Below are 14,942 nucleotides of genomic sequence, written 5' to 3'. Positions count from 1 at the left end.
GCCTCCAGCAGTAAAGAGGTCTGTCTGGAGTTAATGGTGTGTGATATTAACCCGTTTAGCTGCCCGTCAGTGGACGATGATGCTGCTCCATCTGGACAATTCATCATTGTTCATAAGCATGAGTTTAACACTGACTGGTGCTGTTTTGTTTTTGTCCACTGGGGAAAAAGTAGCACTGTTGAGCAATAAAAATGCCCATTCAGTCTACAGTCAGTTTAGCCCCACCCATTCAGCCTACAGCAGTTTAGCCCCACCCATTCAGCCTACAGCAGTTTAGCCCCACCCATTCAGCCTACAGCAGTTTAGCTCCGCCCATTCAGTCTACAGCACTTCAACCCCACTCATTCAGCCCATAGCAAAATAGCTAATATTAGCTAACTCTGCTAAATATCCCGCTGGTTTGTGCTGCTGTGAGTAAAAAACTGGACTTTTGACTGTTGAAAAAGTATAAGACACGCAGCGCCCCCTAGTGTGCCGAAGTAGCAACTGCACAAAGTTAAAGCCTTTACTGCTTCAGCGGTTTGAGGACCAGTCTGTTTATTAGAGATACGTTAAAATGTGCATTACTGAAGGAAAGTGTGGTTTAATCATTGTTGCACTTTTGGATTACAGGAGTTCTGGAGGAGAATCTTTCACCTGAGGAGAAAACGATCTGTAGAAAATCACCTTTAACAGGTGTGACCAGATACATACATACATACATCAGCCGATCATCAGTTTAATGCCTCCCACTATAAACCCAGAATAAATACAGAACCCATACAGTCTGTTAAAGGACCTCAGATAAAAACATCTAGAACATAGTGTTTAATTATGTAAATCTAGGTACATAGTACCAAGAAGGATTCATAAAGCAGATTATGAGCTTGAAAATATTGCATTTTGCTCTTTCGTCTTTAAAAAACGCTGACTGAAGTGCTCTACAGTTCGTTACCATGGAAATTCTACGCTGTATAAATATGCGGTACATCGTCGGTGTTAATGTCTATAAGAGCGAACAGGTGTTAATTTAACAGAAGGTAGAATAAGCAGATTTTGTTGGATCATTTTAACGTAAGCGGTGGAAAAATGTCCAGTGCAGAAGGTTTTTTTCTCCTTTTCAGGCCATTAGCGTCTGACACGGTCATCCATAACCTCAGATTCATCTCGGCTGACCTTGTCCAGAAGACAGAAAGCACCAGTATAGCCCACATGTCCAGCTTTGCTGTTAGAAAACGTGGCATAGAGTCTCTATCTTCCAAAATTGGGGGCAAATGAGTCTTCAGACTGGGGCACCCCCTAGGGGCAGGGGTTACAATGACAGGAGCAACAGTGTAAACGTGGCAGTCAGGACCAGTGGGACACTCAGGACGTTTCTGAAGATTGAAGAACCTGAAGAACCCGAGGAACGTGTCTGGCCAAAGCCTTTAGTGTGTGGAGGATGGTTCCTGTGGTTACTGTTCTTCTCTGGAGTCACTGGAAAAGACAAGAAACAAGTAGCTTATAAATCACTTATTCATTCAGCCTAATGAGAAACTGTAGAACAGACTCAGTTTATATCACAATACCTACATTTAGAGTCAGTTATTCATTCAACCTAATGAGAAACTGTAGAACAGACTCAGTTTATATCACAATACCTACATTTAGAGTCAGTTATTCATTCAACCTAATGAGAAACTGTAGAACAGACTCAGTTTATATCACAATACCTACATTTAGAGTCAGTTATTCATTCAGCCTAATGAGAAACTGTAGAACAGACTGAGTTTATATCACAATACCTACATTTAGAGTCAGTTATTCAGTCAGCCTAATGAGAAACTAGAACAGACTCGGTTTATATCACAATACCTACATTTAGAGTCGGTTATTCATTCAGCCTAACGAGAAACTGTAGAACAGACTGAGTTTATATCACAATACCTACATTTAGCCATAAATCCACTGGTGCCTTTTTAAGTAGATTTAAGGTGACAATGAATTTAAGGTATCAGTAGATTTAAAGTGGCAGTGGATTTAAGGTGGAGGTGGAGGTAAGTGGCAATGCTTTTAAGGTATCAGTAGATTTAAGGAGGCAGTGCATTTAAGGTGGCAGTGGATTTAAGGTGGCAATGGTTTAAGGTATCAGCTAAGTTGTCTATAATGCTCCTTTAACTGCTACTGTACAGATGCAGGAGAACGGGCTGAACACGGAGAGGAATGTTCTCCAGCTGCAGAGAGAACACGTCTAAGTGGTTTCCCACCACGGTTGCCAGACGCTGCGTGTTTTCAGCCAACAAACACATGCCGTTCTCTCCGAGGGTCGGCGCTCCGCTGGGGCAGAAATGCGCCGGTTTTGTTTGGATATCGCGCATATTTTCTGACGCTCTCGACATTGTTATTCTTGCCGAGCGCCTCCTCGCATTTCTTGGCGTCGGACTGTTTGGGATTATTTGTTTTAGCTTTCGGGAGATGTTTGGATTTCTGCAGCCATCTATCATCCAGCCTGAGGGACCGTCAGGAACCCAGTATCTGCACAGAACCATCACACAGCGCTAGATGACACTGAGGGGAGGAAAGGAACTCGGCTGCTTTGGAGTTTAATCTGCACCAGTGCTGCACATTCCCACCCGAAAGCTGGAGCAGCCCTGCAGCTCGCTAGCTAAACGGATCTTTACAGAACCGAACCGTCATTCCACACAGGAACACGGCGGTGTGAGTCACTCAGTCACCAAGCACTACTACATCACCAGTAAGAGCACCAGAGCGGACACTAGAGCGGTGTCGACACGTAGATCCACATTTATACTACCTCTTAGCGAAGAGTTCACTAAGGTCACTTCAGCTAGACAGTGTGATTAGCATGCATGCTAGCACAAACCCATCCCTAAGGAGGAAGAACCGCTCAGAGCAGAGATTAGGAGAGAAGACTGTTCTAAACATCAGCAGGAGAAATCTATAAAGATCACTGGAGACGTTAGCAATGAAGATTTTAGGGTTCTAATAAACATCAGCATTAAATTAAAATGAAATAAATATTTGTGGAAAATTTAGGAACAGAAATTTTAGGATTGTTGTCAACAGAAATTCTAAAGTGTTTAGAAACAATAGAAATCTACACGTTTAAGATAAGACAGTTCCAGTAGAGGAGGTAAGACAGTTACAGTAGAGGAGGTAAGACAGTTCCAGTAGAGGAGGTGAGACAGTTACAGCAGAGGAGGTGAGACAGTTCCAGTAGAGAAGATAAGACAGTTACAGCATATGAGGTAAGACAGTTCCAGTAGAGGAGGTAAGACAGTTACAGTGGAGGAGGTAAGACAGTTACAGTAGAGAAGATAAGACAGTTACAGCATATGAGGTAAGACAGTTCCAGTAGAGGAGGTGAGACAGTTACAGTAGAGGAGGTAAGACAGTTACAGTAGAGGAGGTATGACAGTTCCAGTAGAGGAGGTGAGACAGTTACAGTAGAGGAGGTACGACAGTTACAGTAGAGGAGGTAAGACAGCTCCAGTAGAGGAGGTAAGACAGTTACAGTAGAGGAGATAAGACAGTTACAGCAGATGAGGTGAGACAGTTCCAGTAGAGGAGGTAAGACAGTTACAGTAGAGGAGGTGAGACAGTTCCAGTAGAGGAGATAAGACAGTTCCAGTAGAGGAGGTGAGACAGTTCCAGTAGAGGAGGTGAGACAGTTCCAGTAGAGGAAATAAGACAGTTCCAGTAGAGGAGGTGAGACAGTTCCAGTAGAGGAGGTGAGACAGTTCCAGTAGAGGAGGTGAGACAGTTCCAGCAGAGGGTCCAGCTGTTTGAGGGCACCTCCGCATGGTCCTGCTCCTTCTCTGACCTGCCGTGTCCTCAGCATTAGCCTGATGGTTTGAGGTTGGATTAGCTTTACTGGGCCTGTGGCTCTCAGGTTCACACCACGTCACCGTGCCACCAGCGCGCTACTGCAGCTGGTCAACACCGCTGAAGGCATTAGCATGCTAGCTCTTGCTAGGCCGAATACGACGCCGCGCTCGGGAGAAGCCGGCGCTGCCTCTCCGAGTCAGAAGCTGACGGAGCGTGCGAGGCTCTGTCGGAGGGATTTGTGTGTGTGGACTGAAATTAACTGGATATCGATCCGTCCACAGCGGCCGTTTTGCAGGGTTGCTGGGAGAGACGCGAGAGCAGTTTTTGGCAGCCGCTGTTCTGCTTCATCGATCTATAAGCGGCTTTGGAGCAGCACCTCCACACGGCCACCAGGAACAGACGTCAGGGTGAAAAACACCGGACGGGTCAGTAAAGCACGGATCAGAAACAACAAGGTGTGACCGCGCTGTGGCCCAGCGCTGCTCAGGTTCACAAACACTCTGAGAAAAGGACAAAGACGAGCTTTTCATTTCATTGGCTACACTGAAACATCAGCATCTGCATCAATTAAACATCTGGTGCAGAAATGCTGAGCCTGAGGGAAACATCAGCAACAGAAACATTCAAATTACTAGAAACGGCAGAGGAAACACTGAGACTATCAGAAACAGTAGCAATAGAAGTATAAAGATTAGTGGAAACATTAACAACAGAAATCAAAATTAGTGGAAACAAACTAACAATTAGTAATTAAAGTAATAGAATTGCTGGAAACTAACGATAGAAATTCTAATGTTGTTGTAAACAGCAGCAGTAGAAATCTGTAGATTGGTGAAAACACTAGCAATAGAAATCTAAAGATTTATGGAACCATTAGCAATAGAAACTCTCAGATTAGTGTAAATATTAGCAATAGAAATTTTAATATTGATAAAAATTAGCAATAGAAATCTAAAGTTTGGTGGAAATATTAGCAAAAGAATTCTTAAGATTTGTGCAAACCTTAGCAACAGAAATCCAAAGACTGGTAGAAATCTTTGTGCACTCTCGTGAGTTTCCCTCGTGAACTCTCTTGTGTGTTTCCCTCGTGAACTCTCTCGTGAGTTTCCCTCGTGAACTCTCTCGTAAGTTTCCCTCGTGAACTCTCTCGTGTGTTTCCCTCGTGAACTCTCTCGTGAGTTTCCCTCGTGAACTCTCTCGTGTGTTTCCCTCGTGAACTCTCTCACTAGTGTACTCCATAGCTGGAATTGCTCCCTAAAACCGCGTTAGTCATAATCCATCTCTGTTAGCGTGTGCTGGACGGGTTTGGATCGTGTTCAGGTTTCAGATTTAGCAGTACCAGTTGGGCCTTATCGGGTCTCTCAGGTTTGGGTTGGTTTCAGAGCTGCGCTTTCGGGTCTTGTACAGTTGGTGAGTGATGTGCAGACAGGATGCACTGACTGCATTGTGGCCTACTTTACGCTGCCTGAGCTCCTGCATGTAGAGGAAAAGAACCGAGATTGGTGGAACGTGTCCTGGTTCAGTCTCTAGGGGTCTGAATCTGACCCCGTTAGCGTGAGGAACATCCGAGAGATGCCCCGCTTCAAAAATGATGACGATCAGGAAAACTGTGCTAGCCGCTAGTAGCTCTTGCTAACACGGTGTGAATGCAGATCGCGGGGAAGACGCGGCGTCTCCGTCAGCCAAAATTTCTCGGACTGTCTGGAGGCGCTGGATCAATAGCGCTGAAAGTGGATATTCAGCTGACTGCGGATTAAAGTTTCATGGCGGCGTTTGTTCGGACGACCTCTTTCAGAGGTGAGCGACATGACTGAAATGTGAAAACTCCCTGCGACGCTGGGAAAACCAGACTAAAATATGCGCTTCCCGGAGATTGAGAGGCGACGTAGGGCCGCCTTTCATCACCTGATTCTCTACGGAAATGCAAATGGTGTTGCTGTCTGCACAAACACAGCGCTACACCGATCTGGAGCAGGTGGATGTCAAGGCCGGATTAGATAAGGACCTCCGAGAGTAATGAAGGATCAATAGCACAGAGAAAGAGAAACAGGGACATAAACAGCGAGACAGCAGGCTGGCAGGGAAAAGCGCTCCTCTCTGCCTCTTTTCTCCAGCTGCAGCAGCGCGACATCTTACAAACAAAAACAGCAGCACAGAAACTCAACGACAGCTGAAAACAACAGAAATTCAGACTCACACAAACGTCAGAGATAGAAATCTGAAGATCGTTAAAAACATCAGAGATAGAAATCTGAAAGATCGTTAAAAACATCAGAGATAGAAATCTGAAGATCGTTAAAAACATCAGAGATAGAAATCTAAAGATCGTTAAAAACATCAGAGATAGAAATCTGAAGATCGTTAAAAACATCAGAGATAAAAATGTTAAAAATGTTAGTGATAGAAATCTAAAGATCGTTTAGAATGTCAGTAATTAAAATCTAAAGATCGTTAAAAGTGTCAGTGATTAAAATCTAAAGATCGTTAAAATGTCAGTGATTAAAATCTAAAGATCGTTAAGTGTCAGTGATAAAATCTAAAGATCGTTAAAAGTGTCAGTGATTAAAATCTAAAGATCGTTAAGTGTCAGTGATTAAAATCTAAAGATCATTAAAAGTGTCAGTGATTAAAATCTAAAGATCGTTAAAAGTGTCAGTGATAGAAATCTAAAGATCGTTAAGTGTCAGTGATTAAAATCTAAAGATCGTTAAAAGTGTCAGTGATTAAAATCTAAAGATCGTTAAAAGTGTCAGTGATTAAAATCTGTCAGTGATAGAAATTTAAAGATCGTTAAAAATGTCAGTGATGGAAATCTAAAGATCGTTAAAACGTCAGTGATAAAATCTAAAGATCGTTTAGAATGTCAGTGATTAAAATCTAAAGATCGTTTAAAGTGTCAGTGATTAAAATCTAAAGATCGTTAAAAGTGTCAGTGATAGAAATCTAAAGATCGTTTAGAATGTCAGTGATAGAAATCTAAAGATCGTTAAAAGTGTCAGTAATTAAAATCTAAAGATCGTTTAGAATGTCAGTGATTAAAATCTAAAGATCGTTTAAAGTGTCAGTGATTAAAATCTAAAGATCGTTAAAAGTGTCAGTGATAGAAATCTAAAGATCGTTTAGAATGTCAGTGATAGAAATCTAAAGATCGTTAAAAGTGTCAGTAATTAAAATCTAAAGATCGTTTAGAATGTCAGTGATAGAAATCTAAAGATCGTTTAGAATGTCAGTGATTAAAATCTAAAAATCATTAAAAATGTTAGTGATTAAAATCTAAAGATCGTTAAAAGTGTCAGTGATTAAAATCTGTCAGAGATAGAAATCTAAAGATCATTAAAAACACCACAGATAGAAATCTAAAGAACGTTAAAAACATCGGAGATAAAAATGTTAAAAATGTTAGTGATAGAAATCTAAAGATCATTTAGAATGTCAGTAATTAAAATCTAAAGATCGTTAAAAGTGTCAGTGATTAAAATCTAAAGATCGTTAAAAGTGTCAGTGATTAAAATCTAAAGATCGTTAAGTGTCAGTGATTAAAATCTAAAGATCGTTAAAAGTGTCAGTGATTAAAATCTAAAGATCGTTAAGTGTCAGTGATTAAAATCTAAAGATCGTTAAAAGTGTCAGTGATTAAAATCTAAAGATCGTTAAAAGTGTCAGTGATAGAAATCTAAAGATCGTTAAGTGTCAGTGATTAAAATCTAAAGATCGTTAAAAGTGTCAGTGATTAAAATCTGTCAGTGATAGAAATTTAAAGATCGTTAAAAATGTCAGTGATGGAAATCTAAAGATCGTTAAAACTGTCAGTGATTAAAATCTAAAGATTGTTTAGAATGTCAGTGATTAAAATCTAAAGATCGTTTAAAGTGTCAGTGATTAAAATCTAAAGATCGTTAAAAGTGTCAGTGATAGAAATCTAAAGATCGTTTAGAATGTCAGTGATAGAAATCTAAAGATCGTTAAAAGTGTCAGTGATTAAAATCTAAAGATCGTTTAGAATGTCAGTGATAGAAATCTAAAGATCGTTTAGAATGTCAGTGATTAAAATCTAAAGATTGTTAAAAACATCACTGATAGAAATCTAAAGATCGTTAAAAGTGTCAGTGATTAAAATCTAAAGATCATTTAGAATGTCAGTGATAGAAATCTAAAGATCGTTAAAAGTGTCAGTGATAGAAATCTAAAGATCGTTTAGAATGTCAGTGATAAAATCTAAAGATCGTTAGAAAGTGTCAGTGATAGAAATCTAAAGATCGTTAAAAGTGTCAGTGATTAAAATCTAAAGATCGTTAAAAGTGTCTGATTAAAATCTAAAGATCATTTAGAATGTCAGTGATAGAAATCTAAAGATCGTTAAAAGTGTCAGTGATAGAAATCTAAAGATCGTTTAGAATGTCAGTGATTAAAATCTAAAGATCGTTTAGAATGTCAGTGATAGAAATCTAAAGATCGTTAAAAGTGTCAGTGATTAAAATCTAAAGATCGTTAAAAGTGTCTGATTAAAATCTAAAGATCATTTAGAATGTCAGTGATAGAAATCTAAAGATCGTTAAAAGTGTCAGTGATAGAAATCTAAAGATCGTTAAAAGTGTCAGTGATTAAAATCTAAAGATTGTTTAGAATGTCAGTGATAGAAATCTAAAGATCGTTAAAAATGTCAGTGATAGAAATCTAAAGATCGTTAAAAATGTCAGTGATAGAAATCTAAAGATCGTTAAAAGTGTCAGTGATAGAAATCTAAAGATCGTTAAGTGTCAGTTATAGAAATCTAAAGATCGTTAAGTGTCAGTGATTAAAATCTAAAGATCGTTAAGTGTCAGTGATAGAAATCTAAAGATCGTTAAGTGTCAGTGATAGAAATCTAAAGATCGTTAAGTGTCAGTGATTAAAATCTAAAGATCGTTAAGTGTCAGTGATTAAAATCTAAAGATCGTTAAGTGTCAGTGATAGAAATCTAAAGATCGTTAAGTGTCAGTGATTAAAATCTAAAGATCGTTAAGTGTCAGTGATTAAAATCTAAAGATCGTTAAGTGTCAGTGATAGAAATCTAAAGATCGTTAAGTGTCAGTGATTAAAATCTAAAGATCGTTAAGTGTCAGTGATAGAAATCTAAAGATCGTTAAGTGTCAGTGATTAAAATCTAAAGAACGTTGTTTATAAAAATGAGAACCTTTATCACGGAGAGCACTGTGATTACTCCACTTCGGCCGATATACCAGACCACTTGCGAGGTGTTCGGTACTTTCTTACGTGTATAAAGTCTGAGTTAAAGAGTTAAAGGAGGGAAGTAAACACGTTTGCCAGTGTTAAAGTGTTACAAAACCGTTCTGCAGCTTATCTCCGCCCGAGCGCTCCACTCTTCAGCTCTTTAGGTCCTCAGTGTGGAACTCTCGGCACTTCTGAAGGCAGAACGTGGTCGTCCAGCGCGGCGCTCTCTCTCTCTCTCTTAATCTGTTTGTGTTTCTCGGCTGGAGAACAAAGCGGAGCCGCAGTTAAACCTGTCTGAGAGCGACACAACAATCCTCGGCTCTTTGTTGTCAAGAGCCGATGATAAATTCTGCTCATATGTTTCCATTAAAGAACGCAGCACAAACGCAGCGGGACTTCAGGACGCCGACCGAACGAGCCGGGAGTTTTACAGCCAGGAAAATTTACTTACGGAATCATAACAGACACAAACAGGCCTCTCACTTTTCCTCCGCCAGCACGACAGCATACAGTCTGCAGTGATATATCATGTATGCAGTGATATATATATATACATACATATATATGTAGTGATATAAGAGTTTGATGAAGTATGTAAACACTTCTCAGACTACAGCTCATATATGGAACCTAAACTGATAAAAACAGCCCAGTGTTACTGTGCTGGATGGTTGCTGTGGAATTTTAAGTGGTAGTTAGGGTGATGCTGAGCAGTTGCAATGGTAATTAGGCTGGTTGTTAGGGTGTTCCCAGGTGGTTGCTACAGTGTTTCAGGTGGTTGTGAAGGTATGATGGCTAGGGTGTTGCCGAGTGGTTGCTAAGGCATCCAAGGTAGTTGCTAGAGTGTTCCCAGGTGGTTGCTACAGAGTTTGAGGTGGTTGCTAAGGTGTGACTAGGCAGTTTCTGTTTTTTTGGTGGTAGTTAGGTGTTGCTGAGCAGTTGCAGTGGTAATTAGGCTGGATGTTAGGGTGTTCTCAGGTGGTTGCTACAGTGTTTCAGGTGGTTGTGAAGGTGTGATGGCTAGGATGTTGCTGAGTGGTTGCTAAGGTGTCCAAGGTAGTACGGTGCTATAGTGTTTGAGGTGGGGTGTGTAGGCAGTTGCTGGTAAGGTTTTCCTGGGCGGTTGCTGTGGTACCTTAGGGTACCTAAGTGGCTCATATGTTATTCTAGGCGGTTTCTTGTGTTTTGCTGTGTGGTTGCAGAAGTATTGGAGGTGGTAGGTGGGGTGATGTTAAGTAAGGGGTTTGCAATGGTGTTCCAGGTGTTTGCTAGGTTGTTGCTAACCATTTTCTTTGGTATTCCAGTGCCTATGTTGTCTCAGGCGGTTGCTAGGGTGAGATTGCTATGGTATTCCAGGTGGCTGCTAGAGTTTTGCTAGTGTACTTGTATTTTGGGGATATAAGAGTGATGCACAAACAGTTTCACCATTCATTCCCAAAATCAAATGGATGCAAAACTCATGTCCAAATAAAAACATGTATACAAGCCCACAACCTACAGTAAGACAGGACACTCCAGAGTTAGTTTGTGTCAGTATCTCAAAAACTGCAGGACGAGTCAGCACAAAAGAAATCTGACAGAAGAAGAATCAGCACAGATAAATACACACGGATGCAAAGAGTGATTAGAAGTTTCAGCAATTAATCGAAGTATCGACCCAGCTCTAATGGTGATGAGCGTACATCACACGTACATCAGAGATCAAACGCATTCCTCACGGGAGCTCGACTGGCAGCAGAAGGCAGCTCTGCTCCATTTTTCCAGTCGATTCCAGTACATTAGCTGGCGTCACGTCTTAATTAATTAGCGCGAGGCGAGGAACGGTCGCACCAAAGGATGAAGCGTCCTCCGCTCAGAGCTCTCATTGTGCGGAGCTCGTCGCTATGAAAGGATGATGACGGGGGTCCTCGGGGGCCGGCGGGGCTTGTTAACATAGACGGCAAACACGATGAGAACAAAGAGAAGGAGAGCGAGGGAGAGCGCTGCCTCGGCTGAGCGACACGGCTGAAATGAAGCCAGAACAGTCAAGGTTCTCCAGGGCTTCAGCCAGGCACGGTCGGAACGCCCCCCCCCAAACCCCGCGGCCCGCCGCAGCCTCCCACCGCAATTAATCTCCTCAAACCCCGCGCTCCGGCGCCACGCTAGCCCTCCACTTTCTCCAGACCGGACCGCCGCCCGAGCGCCGCTCAAATCAGCGCTCGATTCAGGAGATCAGGGGCGTCTTCGTTTGGTCTGAAATGATCTGGTCTAATTGGCAGCGTCCATAACGAACACGTTCCTGCCCTCCGGGAGCCGCCGCTGACCCGCGGAGCCGCCACAGCTACCAGCAAGAAAGTCATTAGCGATGCTGCGCTAAGGAGATATTTATAATCATACAGGTCCTGCGGGGACATTTATTATCATATAGGGTTCAAGAGAGACATTCATAATCATATGAGCCCTGTGTGGATATTTATAATCATACAGTTCATAAACGCACATTCATAATCAGGAACAGCGATATTTATTATCATACACAGCTTAAAGGAGACATTCCTAATCATATATACACCGCAGGACGCGCAGCACACAGCTGCACAACTAATAATAACGTCGAGCAACTGCAGTTTCACATTCACAATAGTAATAATAATAACAATAATAATAACACAGTGCTGAACTCAAAGTCTCCTGCTACCAGTTATTTAGCAATAACGTGTAAAACAACGCAGTGTTACACCTCATTATAATAACAGGCCTCATAAATAGCTACTAACTCATTATCTCAGCGCTCATTAATGAAAATTAATGAATATATGAATGTTATCTGTGCATTAGTGCTTAGCGACATACACATAATGAAAACACTGGAAATGATTTTCATTAATATCATATATTAAAGTGCAAAAAGTAACATTGCAACTCTATAACAAAATCCCAATCAATTATTAATATTAATGTGTTTAAAAGTAAATAATAGCCACTTAATAATGATTAATTAGGAATTAAGGAAACATTTGTAAGTATCAAATATATATATCATCACTAACAAGCTACGATTAATGACTGAATTCCTACAATTCAAATTAATTACTGATTATTTGTATATGACTCGTTAATAATACAGACTGTATGATTCATTAATTAAGTGTTTTATGTCACAAATAAAACACTAAGTGCTTTTCAGAAATGTGTTTTGAGTGTCATAACTGATACAATGTCTTTATAAAAGCATTGCAAAGTCAGAGCTTAATAAACGGGCCCTAATTAACGATTATTAATGCTCTAAAAAGAGTGAGCCGGTTAATAATGATTAATAATTAAGCACTAAGGGAAAGTTTACGCATCAGAAAGTAAAAATATAGTAAATAACTGTGTTTAATATTCCAACGTCTGGAATTTATGAGTTATGAGTATCAATCTTTATTGGTTATTTGTACATCAGTAAGTTATGATTAACAATAGTTAATAATTTGAATGCAGCACTTATTAATATAACTATATAATAGAGTTATTAACAAACTATTAATGATTAAGTTGCTGTTTATTATGGTTTGTTTTTATAAAGTGTTACCAGTTATTTTTATTGAGACATAGAAACTATTTTACATATTAATATGAATTAATATCTTATTAAATACTTTAATCCACACTGTCAGCATGTACAGTGTACTGCACTAACGTAATTGAGGCACTAATTAATCAACTCAGTGACTATATTATTATTAATAATGGTAATGCTAATGACTGCAGAGCAGTGTTTTATGTATTTCTGTATTTCTCTGATCCACACTGATCTGCAGTGTGAACAGCCAGTCAGTCCGTCTGTTTCTACAGTGTTTCCAGCCGCAGCACTGAGGAGGGTTTGGCACAGATTCCCCACCGTGTCCCTCTTTACATACCCCTCCCCCACACCGTCCCCCGCCCCGTCCTCGTGGTCATTAAGCATCTGTCAATCAGGGCAGAGCCACGAGTGTAGACCCACCGCCCTCAACCCAATCCTCAAACCCCCCGACAGCTCAGACAGAGCGAATCGAACCTGCACATTAGAGCAGCTGATTGAACTGACTCAGAGTTCGTCTGATTCCTTCAGGAAAGGAGTGAGGACGCTCTGTTCTCCTCTGTTCTCCTCCATTCTCCTCCGTTCTCCTCTAGTCTTCTCTGTTCTCCTCCATTCTCCTCTGTTTTCCTGTTCTTCTCTATTATCCTCTGTTCTCCATTCTCCTATGTACTCCCCTTTTCTCCTGTTCTCCTTCTTTCTTCTTCAGTTTCCTCTGTACTCCTCTGTTCTCCTCTGTTCTTCTCTGTGCTCCTCTGTTCTTCTCTGTACTCCTCTGTTCTCCTCCTTTCCCCTCTGTTATCCTCCTTTCTCCTCTGTTCTTTCTGTTCTGTTATTTCCCTTCAGCTGGATCTGAGTCTCAGCACAGCGAGGTTCTCCGTGACTGAGTCAGTGCGCTGTGTCTGACAGAGGGAGACGGAGGAGAACACAGATGTTTCAGCCACTGTAGGATTCACTGCCCCAGATTCTGCTGACAGACAGACGTTCAGGACTGCTGAGCTGAAGGAGGAGAACCTACACTCGGTTCCAGCGCAGGGAGCTCAGAGACCCCCTCTGTCAGAGCGTCTACATCAGTGTTTATCTCATATTTACACTGAATATAATATTTTCATTTATTTTCATTTCCCTTTCATTTCACTATTACAGCAGTTTAGCCTCGTCGTCAGCCTCATCGTCAGCCTCGTCCTCGTCCGGCAGGCAGGCAGAGAGCTTTTCTCCTGAACCGATAACGTCTTTAATACTGAATAATCTATTAGTTTAGTCTAATATCAGACTCCGATACTGAATCTATTAGTTTAGTCTAATATCAGACTCTGATACTGAATAATCTATTAGTTTAGTCTAATATCAGACTCCGATACTGAATAATCTATTAGTTTAGTCTAATATCAGACTCTGATACTGAATAATCTATTAGTTTAGTCTAGATCAACTGACAGATACGATCATATGATAACTAGCGATCACTCGATAGTTTTGTCTAATATCAGACTCCAATACTGAATCTATTAGTTTAGTCTAATATCAGACTCCAATACCGAATCTATTAGTTTAGTCTAATGTCAGACTCCAATACTGAATCTATTAGTTTAGTCTAATATCAGATTCCAATACTGAATAATCTATTAGTTTAGTCTAATATCAGACTCCAATACTGAATAATCTATTAGTTTAGTCTAATATCAGACTCCAATACTGAATCTATTAGTTTAATGTAATATCAGACTCTGATACTGGATCTATTAGATTAGTCTAATATCAGACTCTGAATGTTTGTACTGAACTGATCAGACTGTTTCTCAGTGTTTTCAGACACAACCACTGATCATCTCATATATGAGCCGGCACTGCTAATGTTTACTAGCCTGTATCACTGATGTTGACAATCACGAGTTCACAAACTGTAGACTGACCAATCATACATGACCCAATTACAACCTATCCAATCATACATGACCCAATTACAACCTATCCAATCATACATTACCCAATTTCAACCTATCCAATCATACATGACCAATTACAACCTATCCAATCATACATGACCCAATTACAACCTATCCAATCATACATGACCCAATTACAACCTATCCAATCATACATGACCAATTACAACCTATCCAATCATACATGACCCAATTACAACCTATCCAATCATACATGACCCAATTACAACCTATCCAGTCATACATGACCAATTACAACCTATCCAATCATACATGACCCAATTACAACCTATCCAATCATACATGACCCAATTACAACCTATCCAATCATACATGACCAATTACAACCTATCCAATCATACATGACCCAATTACAACCTATCCAGTCATACATGACCAATTACAACCTATCCAATCATACATGACCCAATTACAACCTA

General features: G+C 40.4%; 1 long non-coding RNA gene across 1 annotated transcript; it reads right to left on the bottom strand.

Moving 5' to 3' along the window:
* Positions 1-520: 520 nt before the first annotated feature.
* LOC118801656 lies at positions 521-13,257 on the bottom strand. The gene is made up of 2 exons (XR_005006559.1): positions 13,037-13,257; positions 521-1,455 (listed from the first exon to the last, which is right to left on the bottom strand). It is a non-coding gene; the product is annotated as an uncharacterized LOC118801656 (long non-coding RNA).
* Between the last annotated feature and the right edge of the window lie 1,685 nt (positions 13,258-14,942).

This window comes from Colossoma macropomum, unplaced genomic scaffold (genome assembly GCF_904425465.1).
Source record: "Colossoma macropomum unplaced genomic scaffold, Colossoma_macropomum, whole genome shotgun sequence".
Lineage (NCBI taxonomy): Eukaryota > Metazoa > Chordata > Actinopteri > Characiformes > Serrasalmidae > Colossoma > Colossoma macropomum.
Note: the sequence above shows the minus strand (reverse complement) of the source record. Positions and strands in the feature narration are given on the sequence as shown.